The sequence below is a fragment of the Protopterus annectens genome, chromosome 8.part0 (genome assembly GCF_019279795.1).
Source record: "Protopterus annectens isolate FY-2018-M chromosome 8.part0, PAN1.0, whole genome shotgun sequence".
Lineage (NCBI taxonomy): Eukaryota > Metazoa > Chordata > Ceratodontiformes > Protopteridae > Protopterus > Protopterus annectens.
Window position 1 is genome coordinate 1,878,695,317 of NC_056741.1, and position 12,510 is coordinate 1,878,707,826.

A 12,510-nucleotide genomic window follows, 5' to 3' on the forward strand; every position below is an offset into this window, starting at 1 on the left:
TCGCCTGCTCAGAGACTTCTGTCTAGGCAAACCACAACAACATTGCCTATCAATTCTAGTTTGTTGAGGTCTAAAGCAAAGAACAACAGTACAATCAGAGCCCAACTATACAGAAAGCATTCTTTTCAGAAGTCCAGCTATGATAAATCGAGAGACAGTGAGTTTACAAACAGCAAAAGGTTTCGACCAGATTGGTCAAGCAACAGGTAGTATATGTGCTGAGCTGAGATCCTACTTCATAGAATCTGAGGGAGTGGAGTACAGGAGAAATTGGAGACATCTTCTTCCTGTATCAGAATCAATATTGCTGCATTGTTCCTGTGATACAAACTCTAGATCTCAGAGGAATCCCGACAATGTTCCTATTGCAGAACGTTTTTTAACTTCTACTTCCATCCCTGATGATGTTCCTGATGTCCCCAAGGTTGAACATTCAGCAGAGGCAGTTCCAGTTTCTAAACCTAATTCTAATTTCTATGTCAAACAATTTGGTCATATTTACAGAACTAGTGTGAAATATACAGCAACCTGGACGTAATTGTCTATATGTATTTAGTTAGAATTATTTGTATTAATTGCATGTCAATTGATGTCATTGATATTGCATGACTATTTCTCAGAGAGGGAGGATGTAGAATAGTGAGTGTGCATTGTACCTTTAAGAAGCAATTCAAGGTTGGCACGTGCATATAAATAGCAAGCACTTGCTAGCTTCAGTGCCATTTTGAGAGTACAGCTAGAGAGTGAGCACGTATGAGTGTGATAGCTAGTTTGTTTATAAGTTTATCTAACTTAAAGTTATTAAGCCTCAATCCTGATGTGTTTCTACGTAATAAAGCTGTTTGAACAGAAATCATAAATGCGCGTCTATTTCATCCTGACTGAACAAGCGACATTCATGAAGTGCTATAGCTATTGCATCAGCTATATAGCTGTTAGCTCAATAAGCAACCTATATATGGTACCTTATATAATCACAATATTCAAAGATGAGAAGTCATAGTCCTGGTGCAAGATACATTCAACTTTTGCTGAAAAGGATGTGGTGATGACAGGGCTAGGTAAAGCAGATGTTGCTGTTACTAATGCTGTTGCTGCTGGGATTATATCAGTTTATTCTTTTCTTTTTAAATTAATCTAGACCAGCATTAGGCCATTGTTTTATGGTCAAAAGCCCTTCCTAATCAATAATATCAGACAGAAAAGGACACCATGCTACTCAGTGAAAGAAATGAGACACAGGTGAAGTAGTTCAAAATCATTTAAGTTGGCATTACTATTTGTTCTGTCTTGGATGCTCATCTGCAAACATACATTTTAAGAGTTAGTGTTACTAAATCTGGAGCAATAGCCTACTTATCACATATTTTCCAATAAAAGTGGTTGCTTTTGAAAATAAAAATAATGTAGCACTTTGTAATATTATTCAGATATGTGAGCAACCATCTAGTGTACTATATAGCCAAAGAATATGATTACAATGATAAAAAGTTAATTTTTAAGAAATTTTAAAGATATCTACAGAATAACCTTATTAATACCAAAGCAGCATTCTTATGCAATGTGCAATAGATTTTCTATTATCACGGGAGATGTTTTTCAGTCCCTGGTGGCAAATACATTTGATGCAGGGGGAATAAGACATTTGCACCTATTGTCTACTGATTGTTGAATAGGAAACTTATAGACTGCTGAAAATGTATTTAAATAAATCCAATTAGTTATGATGTGAAGAATATTAAATTGTCACTTTGTGTATTCTAGACTGATCTGCATTGCATACTTGAGACCTGCTTCCTGACAATACCAGTTAATAGAGTCCATTTCTACTTACTTAGTGCTACTTTGGTTGTATCCCTTGTTTGTAACAGGTTCTGTTTAGATTTGATTATAATGCTTTCTCTGAAACTGCTTATTAGAGTTCATTATGGCACTTGCTCTGGAAATCCTGTCTAAATGCAGTGTACTGAAACATCTTTGAAGCTTCACTCACCAAGTTAATTTGCTATGCGGGATATTTTACTATGTTAAGTAAATTAAAGGTCTCCTGTACTGTTGAGTTATAGTCTGTTGATACCCATTAGCTGATTATGCTTATTTAATGCTTTCCAGATGGCTACACACACAACAACCATCTTATAATGTTTTACTTTTAAAATGCAAAATAACGATGGCATGCCAGCTTTGTCTAAAATGATAGTACTGATAACCAGAAAGTTACAAATATTCCATATGTTTTGTCAAGAATGTAATTTGTGCTCTTAGTTGGTTTCTCATGTGTTTAATAGCACAGTGGTCAGACCCAAAGGTTGTTGAGAAGCACTGATTCATTGAGTGTGATATAAACTTCTTCAGCCATCCAAAGATCAAAGTTGAATTTAAAAGAGTTTATATTTAGTAACATCTTAATATCAACAATTCTTTTGCAAATTCTAGGTATGGTTTGTGTTGCAAATTTGCGCCTTAGCTTTGTTCTACTTTTATGATAGTAATTTTTTTGTGGTCCTACCTGTGTTCTCATAAATTAGAAGAAAAGCAGAAGCTGTAGATAAGTTGTATCAAGTCACTGTGAAAACATTTAAAAGCACTGATATCTTTCATTTTTGGGCATCTGTAGTTCAATGAGTGCAGATTCAAAACTTTGCCTCCTGGTCAATTGTCTCTGAAAGTTGTATCATGTTATAGATGCAAAAAATACTATTAAACTATTATTAAACTCCAGGATAGGTAGAATGTATATTTTTTATTAGTGGACTAGATTTAATTCATCTTTTGGAGATGGGTTTAAAAATCAGTCTCGTGAGACCTAAAGCACATTTCCTAATACTGTTTATGTGACTTGTAAAGGATAGATCAGAAGTTATGATTATTTCTAAAACCTGATATGCCATTGCCTTAAGAAATTTTATTTTGTTAAAGAGATAAATTAGGCTTTATAACTGGCCTCACAGAATACATTACTTCACATGTGTTGTAACTAAAGTTTAAACTTACTTGTTCAGCCCAAATATAACATTCATTTAATAGCTCTGCAATTGGTGTGTGATCCCTACAACAGTCAAGTATGAAACCCTCCTTACAGTCAAATGTGTACTTTTTGTGCCAACACAAGTTAAAAAGAAAAAAGTCTAAAACAGATCCCTGTAATACACCTGACAATACTGGTAAGTATTTTGAATATCAATCCTTTAAAGAAACACACTGTGCTCAACCTAATAGCCAACTGTTGGCCCAATTAATCACAAAAGGAGTGAATTATGATTCCTAAGTACCTTATCAATTGATGTATATGAAAAGTTTTTGCCAAGTCCATAAGCAGTACTCTAATTGACAGTGTGAAATTCAGAGCAAAGGTTAGCTTACTTACTTACTTAATTAATTAATTTGCATTTCTTTATTGAGGTAGAGCAGTTATCTACATGGACCTTTTTAAAAATCTGCCCAGGACCACTGTCTGGTTAAATGACTTGCTCATAATTAGACAGTTAAGAAATGAAGGCTAAAGGAATCAAACCCCACACTACTGCACCACAGGAAATGCCTTGCTAACAGCTTCTTAATCCTCTATACTTACCACCATCCCTAGCTGGTAGTAAAGCACTTTTAAGTTTGTCACAAATCATCTTCCTAAACTGAACCATGTTGATATAAATCAAAATTGTCATCATGATTTATTGTATCCAGCAATAGTTTCACCATAAATCTTTCACAGCATTTTCAGCCTGTAGAGGACAAACTGATAGGCCTATAATTAGATAGCTCAAGTTCATCACCCTTTTTGTATATAGGTGAAACAATCAACTTTTTCTACATTGAAGGAATTGTATACTTTATAATCAGTTTACTATAAGTTATGAGTTATTGAAGTGCAGTTAATCTTTATGTATATAGTCAAGGCCTTAGAGGTCTTCTATAATAATGGGACAAGTATAGTTTAAAGTGGATACAAGTACTGGGGGGTAAAACTATGATGAAATTATTATTGATAGAAAATTGAGAAAAATATTTATTAACCTCATTTGTCAGTTTCTTGTGATAAGATTATTTCCCATTGATAGACAGAATTACATTTTTTTGTCATTAAATTAATGAATTTATAAAGTTGTTTCTTCTACCCAGGAATGATAAACTGTGTATTTTCATAGCTTGTTTATTAATGGAGTCATAACACTTTTATTTAATTGGCTCCATTTAACTTTGTTTGCTGATGCTGGATTCTTTCTATATTTATAATATATTGTTTTCTTTCTTTTATATAATTGATGCAAGTCAGAATCCCACCAGTAAGGTAGTGTACACACACATTTTAGATGTCTTGCTAATGTTACTACTTTCATAGAGTTATTTAGTTTGTTTTCAAGAGAAGAGGAGCGACTATCACAATTAGTAGTAGCCTGTTTACATCAGCCAACTTCATTAATAGAATGTATTATGCCTAGAAAGTTTAAGGCTTTACAATTGTACTTTTTATAACTTTTGACTGGGGTTGTTAACCTAAGCGAATGTGAAAGAACAAAACAGTGGTCTGAGTTAATTCAAAGTGGACCAACAAAAGCAATACCAACTCTAGAGATACAATTTGCAATTATAATATCAAGAATATGTTTTCATCTAGTGGGATTTTTAACCATTTGCTTTAAGTTAAGTTCAGCAAGAATGCTCATAAAGTCCTGTTCAATTTTTTTTATTACGTGTAAAATTGTTCCAGTTTATTTTTGTATAATTTAAATCATCTACTATAATAAAAAATGTGCTCAGACTGAGACTCTAAATATTGAATAGACTCCTTAAGAGTCTTTAAATCCACTGAAGGTTTACTATAAGAGCAAATAATCCACATAGTGTTAAATACAGGAACAGTTTCAACTTGGATTCGAAAGTGTATTGTCTGAGGCATTCAATTGTATTATATCCAAGAAAAAAGTTCTGCAGAATTATAGTCATTTCATCAGAATGACCACCCGGACTACAAGCAATGCTCTTCTAGACAAGGTTTTCCCCTCTGTATCCCTCACGTACTGTTACTATCCTTTGCAGCTTCAAGCTTGAACTAACTTGGTGATGGATGTAAGGAATAATATATTTCTCTATAAGAAGTGTGAGATTGAGCCTTGCAAGTTTGAAAAATAAACTGTGATTGTAAAATGAATACAGTGAATGTCAAAACTTGTTATAATAGTTCCTGCACAATTGTAATGGGAGGAGGTGCACATAACTAGTTATATAGAGCAACTCAAAGACTGCTGTACTTTGGATTCTGGGGAAAAATCCAAAGTGCTGCACAGTAGACAGTATATAGTTCCTAACTTCCCTTGTACTGTATTAGTTTTCTGAGAATCACAATTCCAGTTTGCAAAATGTCAACCAGAGCCAAAATAACACTTGTCAATAAGGGCGAAAAAGAAGGACAGTGGGCTCCCGGACTGAGCTGTGAGTAGTAAACCCACTGAGACCTTCCAAAAGGCAAGATTATGACAAAGACACTGGAGGCTAGTGACAACAATTGGGAAGATTAAGTCACCAATCAGTCTGTATCCACTGAGATATATATGTATGTATCCGTGGGATCATTCCCAATGAACAATCCAAACCAAGAATGATATGCAATAATAAAACTAAATAAATAATCAGACATGTATGGACACTCTGAATAGCAGCCACAATACAATGACACTAGTTTGACAAGTTAACAGACTTAATTTCTCCATTTCTACTGCTATAAGATTTTTAAATGTTTTACATATACTGTACTACTACTAATTGTTTTTCCACCCTGTGGAACAATTAAATAGCTGGACATTAGAATTATATTTTTGTTCATCTGCACACATGATTATTAGATTTAGTTTGCCCTGCCAAAGTGACCAGGGTCTGATCCACAAGCACTCTGAAATAATTACACCTTAAACAAGTGAGACTTCTCAACTGACTCTGTTTTGGAGAAATGTTCCAATTTTCAGGTCTGACGTGCCTCTAAAATACTGTCATCCTGTGCAGGTGTAAGTCCCTATTTTAAGGCTTGTTTTACCCATTTACACACTTTTCTGCATGTTCCATCATCACATTTAATATTTCAATCAGTCTTTTACACACAAAACCACACTACACCAGCATATTAGTAGCAACAATCATTTAAAGAAAGAGGACACATCTCACATCTCCCTTTTACTGAAACAGAAATTAATGACTTTGTGTGGTAGACTTTTGGGATACAGTTCATTAACATCTAGAGATTTTATACTGTATCTTTGATAATGTGCTTATATGTTTCCATCATGTTTGTCACTCTCTTTTTTAAACACATGTTTTTGAGTAGTATCTGACATTCCCTCTGAAACTGGGAAGAATTATGTGCTATTTGTATTCCAATTTTATGCTAATTAAATGTCCATATATTTGCTTAGATGTTCTCACTATTCAAGGGTCTCTGTTCCTATTTTCAATGTCTGCAGGTTGAGAGGTATGCCAGCAAGCCTTACATAAGACCTTCTCTTCTATTGCAAATATTATGTCTTCTTGAGTGCCTGTCTACACTTCGCCAGCAAGATAACTAATACATATTCTCACAGTTTAACAGATGAAACAGTTTCTTGGACAATCAAGATAAGTGATAATATCTCCATCCAATGACTTGCTTTCAAATGACAAACAGTAACTGTTTCTAAGAAGAGTGCATGAGTTAACACCTACTGAATCTACCTGAATGTGAATATTTTTAAACAGTGTTCATTTTGGTGTAAAGAATACTTTGTTATATTTTAATGTCATGCTGCAGCATATGAATGCATAATTTACCATGTTGTTTCATGAGAATTAATGATTCATAACAGAGGCACATAAATAATTTGCCATGCAGCTCTGTGCATGAGATTTGCTATGCTGCTTCATGAACTTGTATAATTCACCTTGCTAATTCAAATATATATACAATTGATCATTCCACACACATGATTTGCCATGCTGGCCCATGCATATGATTTTCTGTACTGCTCTGTGCACATTGCTGCTTCATGAACTTTTACAATTTGCCATGCTAATTTACCAGTTTACTTCCAAAAGACTTGTGCACATATATGATTTGCCATGCTGCTGCAAGCAGGTACATGACTCAATATGCTGTGCTGTTTCTTCCTCTGTGTACTTTATGCACATATATTTGCTATGTTTCTTCATGCACATGTGATACTTTATGTGGTTCTGTCTCATACTTCTAAGTGCATGCTGTGTAATTGCAGGAGATCAGGTCTTTCTATCACTTTTAGGGCATTCCTAATGTGATACTGGGATGCTTGCTGCTTATCAGATGATATATAGAAAACAACGTATGCCAAGACTGTATATCTCTTGTTCTGAAAAATGTATATGTTGTTGTTGTCTTTCGGCTTTTCCTGGTTAGGGGTCGCCACCTCAGAACTCTGGTCTGCTAATGATTGGCAATAGATTTTCACGAATGCCAAGGTGCCAGCTCGACGTTCAACCTTCAACGAAGGCATGCCCATTTATGCATGTCTTTCGAACGCCCACCCAACCACAGGGAAGACATGCATACTCCACACAGAAGGCCCTCCCTGCACTCCAGCCAAGAATCGAACGGGAGAACCTCTTGCTGTGAGGCAACAACGCTACCGCTGCACCACATGCATCCTCAAAATTGACTACATGTATAGGTCTGCAGTTACAGGACTGCATAAATGTTTATTGATATCACAGCCAAACATAGTGAAAGTTCTAAAGGGTAAACAGAACTCATCTAAGATGACATCTTTGCTTAGTTTAGCAGAAGTATTTCCGGATGCATTGCATGTCCTGTAAAGAGCACTCTTGACAAAAAGTAAAGGCTGAAGCAATGTTGATTTCTTTGGCTCTAGTTATGCCCTGTCTCAGAACCTTGAATAAACTACTCAACTTGGACTCTTTTATTCAATTTGCACATATCAGTGACACCTTGCCTTAATCACTGTTTCATTGCATTATTTCTAAAAACATTTTACAGGTCATCACCATCAGTACTTCTGGTTGGAATCATAAGTTAATGGCCATGCACATATTTTTTTATAATGTGCATACTGAGGTCCAGAAAATGTACCTAGCCTAACAGACACAATTTAAATTTGTTAAACCCACTGTGTGTAAGTACTTCTTTTTGAGATTATAGCACTGATGCAGATAACATCACTTCAGCTAATGTATCAAATTCAAATCATGTAAATAATCAAATTATGCACCACATTTAGCAATTGTCTTTTGTCCTGAGCTACAGCAAATCAGAGTTAAATAAACTAACCACAAATAAACTCAGAAAAACACTTAATCAGGCACTAAAGCGACCTTCTGAGTTCTGAGGAAGTCTACTGATTTGGTAGACGAAAAGCGCTTTAACTTGACTGTTTGTTCGTTAAAGTGTTCGTGAATTTTACCTATTGGGATTTCATCTTTTCAGTGACAACTGCAAGCTTTCACTTTAGTGCCTGATTAAGTGTTTTTCTGAGCAAATCAGAATTGACTATTTTAAGTTTGGAGTTACAGAAAAGTAAATCCCCCCCTGCCCCCCAAGGGAAGTGTACGGGAGTTTTGCACTCCCCAAAAGAGAAATGTTTCTTTCAAATTTTGCAAACGCCATTTCAGACCATCTGTTTTCACCTGAAATGGCATTTGTATCTTCCGTCTGTCACATATCTACAACAGTCCACTCTCCTCTTTTCATCGTCAATGCAGAAAACCTGCCTGAATAAATGACTTGCTCTGAGACACAAACTAAATAAATGAAGACTGATGGAATCAAAGTCAAGACTGAAATATGAAGCCCGGTGAAAATGTATTAAATCTATCAGAAACAAAGAGTTAAAAGGTCACTCTGAAAAAAACAATCAGAAAAAAACTAAATGAAAACTCCAGCCAAGCTAGAACTTCCAATGAGTGACCTCCCAAACCTCCTGTAACAGAGGCACGTGGGATATATGCAAATGACCCTTATGAACATCAGGTGTTTTAGCTATATGGAGATTCTGATTGCCCATGACTTTTACATTTGAAGTCGTTTTAATTGACTATTTCAGACCAACAAAGCCAATCCCCACTAGCTATGGATATGCATATTTCGGCCTTGTTATGACCTCGTCAGCATAGCATAAGCAGAGTGGCTTTATTGACCTGAAATTGTCCATTAAAACGACTTCAAATGTAAAAGTCATGGGCAATCAGAATCGCCATATATCTGAAACACCTGATGTTCATAAGGGCCATTTGCATATATCCCATGTGCCTCTGTTACAGGAGGTTTGGGAGGTCACTCACTGGAAGTTCTAGCTTGGCTGGAGTTTTCATTTATTTTTTTCTGATTGGTTTTTCAGTGTGACCTTCTAACTCTTTGTTTTAATTTGTTAGTTGGGATATTTTGCTGACACCCTAATGATAATGGACATCAGCTGGGTATAACAACCCTGTGTTTCTTATGCTTAGTCAAACACTCTGCTTATGCTATGCTGACAAGGTCATAACAATGCCAAAATATGCATATCCATAGCTAGTGGGGTTTGGCTTTATTGGCCTGAGATTGTCCATTAAAACGACTTCAAATGTAAAAGTCATGGGCAATCAGAATCATCATATAGCTGAAACACCTGATGTTCATAAGGGTCATTTGCATATATCCCATGTGCCTCTATTACAGGAGGTTTAGGAGGTCACTCATTGGAAGTTCTAGCTTGGCTGAAATCTACCAGAAAAGTACATAGTTTAAATCAGTATGCTTCTTTCTTTGATGATGTTAACAAACATGCTTTGTAATTTTGGCTTAGCTATTTAAGAACAGAAAGAAACCACTACTGGTTAAGTAAAAGACTGAATTTATTCTGTTTATTCTGTGTGGAAACACAATCCATTTTTCTTGTTTTTAGGAATCAAATTTGTCAAATGTGGCTTCGGCTCATGGTCCATAGTTGGAACATTTTGTCAATACAGCTGTTTATCATTCATTACCATGACCTATTATACTGAAAGCATGAGAAGTTATGGCAAAGAAAGTAAAAAAAGAAACAGAATACTAGAAAACATGCTCACTGAACTCATAAATCCTGTATTTCATGGCATATTGCAGATTATTAACTCCAGCAAAAAAATGTGGCGCACTCTGCATTATGCTTTTTCTTTCTATTTTCATTTTCTAGCCCTAAAAAAACATAGATTGTAGAAGTGTGTCTAAAATATTTATTGCATTTTAGTTATGCTACACAGTCTTTAATGATGCATAATGAATGCTTCAGTTTTAAAGCTTACTCTGTTTTATATTTTAGCAATAATCCATCACTGTGTGTGGGCAACACAGGATTTACTAACACCTGGTGTAGTTTCTTTATGAGGGTAACGCCAGAGAGATTAAATAAAGCCAACTATACTTAATTCATGCATTACCCACACACAGGAGGTGATTGTTGCTGTTATAAAAAGACATCATCACATTGAGGAAGTGAAGAACAACAAATTCACTTCAGCAGAAAATTATGGACCAGCATGATCCATGCATGGCATCACTTCACTGATTTGTGTTCCTTGAAAAGATGTTTGTGGACCTCTTACTTAAAACAGGCAATATCAAAAATCATAGATGATACAATAGTTTAAGACCTTGTGGTTTAAAAGAAGGGACAGAAAGCAGTTTATGATCTTATTTATATTATAGATATATGTTTTTTTCTCCAAAATGAGAATACTACAAGACAATATAAAGTACACGTTTTATGCTATGGCTATCAGACTGCTGCCTTGGATAGTTGGAGACCTGGCTAGAAATATTTGGGCCAGCTTAATTTTGGTCTCTTCCATCACCAGACTGTTCATTTGAGTTTTAACACAGTAGAAATGGCATGCTTTCTTGAATGTCAAAGTTAAATAACATGCAGGTTAAAAGAACAATAAATTCCACGGCAGTTAAACTATCATTTTGAAAGAGTACAGAGCTTTGTTTTAAGGGTGATGGCAGTAACAAAGGTTTCATATATATGCTCCCTTCTTGCACCATTCACATTAGAGGGATGGTCATTTTTTTGACTGGGAACCCCCTGACCACCATTACAGTAAATCTTGAGGCCTTCTTTAGCCAAGAAGGCTGGGTCAAAGATTAAAACCCATTCAGCAACAGTTGCACAGCTACTTTATCACAAGAGGATGAGACGATTAAGATGTCTAGTTAATTACAGTCATAAAGTACTTGTAAAGCTTTGCAACTATTTCCAGTGTAAGTTGAAAAGCAGAATAGATTAGAGGCACTGGGAATTTTGTCTGAATCTATAGGTATATACAGATCTCTTGCTGTTCTGGGAGACTGATTTACTGCAGGACACTATAGCATCCATCATTCCTGCTGACCATGCAGTAGCTAGTGAAGCTGAAATCTGGTTAATAACAGTGTTCCCTCCTGCACTTAGACATTGCCATTTAGTATTACTTAGTTATATCCATATAGGACTGACTGCCTAACCCCTTTATCTTTTCAGTGGCATGCAGGTTTGATATTTTATCATAACTTGCTCTAATTCGCCTTCCATAAAACTAAAACTCATCCACTACTTTTGTGATGGAACTGATTAGTGCTCAGAGTTTCTGCTTGAATGCTATTAATAAACTGAAAACAAGCACCTTGAATCAAAGGTGGCAACCGGCTTTAATAATAAATAACGAGTTACACAAATATTCGGCTTGGTCAAAGCCAGTACAGTACAAAATACACACAAATAGACAATGATTATTGTCTATTTGTGTGTATTTTGTACTGTACTGGCTTTGACCAAGCCGAATATTTGTGTAACTCGTTATTTATTATTAAAGCCGGTTGCCACCTTTGATTCAAGGTGCTTGTTTTCAGTTTATTGTTTTTTTTTGGCACCATCCGTTTCTTTGGTTGAATGCTATTAATCATTAATCATTGTTTTTACCTCATTGTTTCTTTTTTATTTCTCTTCTTATGCTTAAAGATACTGAGATGAAATGTGGGCAAATTACATGTTCCTGTGTATTACTTGTCATGAATACGACATGCACTAGGTACCTGGGGCTTTGCAGATGCTACATGTAGGGAGGGACACATATCATACTGTATGGCAGGAGAGCCATGTATCACACTGTATGACCACATTGTGGCTTAGATTTTGCTGGGTCTTTTAATGCTGCATCCATGTGGCTCTGCAAGGTGATGTTTCACTATCATATAGTAGCCTAAGCTGCATAGATTATAGTTAGCAGAGCTTACCCAAGCATGTTTATCCTTCCTAGCCCATAAGGTATAACACCATACAACCCAATATTTTAGTCATAACAAACTCCATTGTGAGACACACTGATGTCCCTCTCACCAGGCTGGATAAGGAGAAGGTTACAGTGAGTTGCCTGTTAGAGGCCAGGATTCACCAGATCATTCAAGCACTCGGGTCACAATACCCCAAGTACCAGTATGACTCAGTCATAGTCCATGTGACCATAAATGACCTGAGATGTACCTCCCTGGACTATATGAAG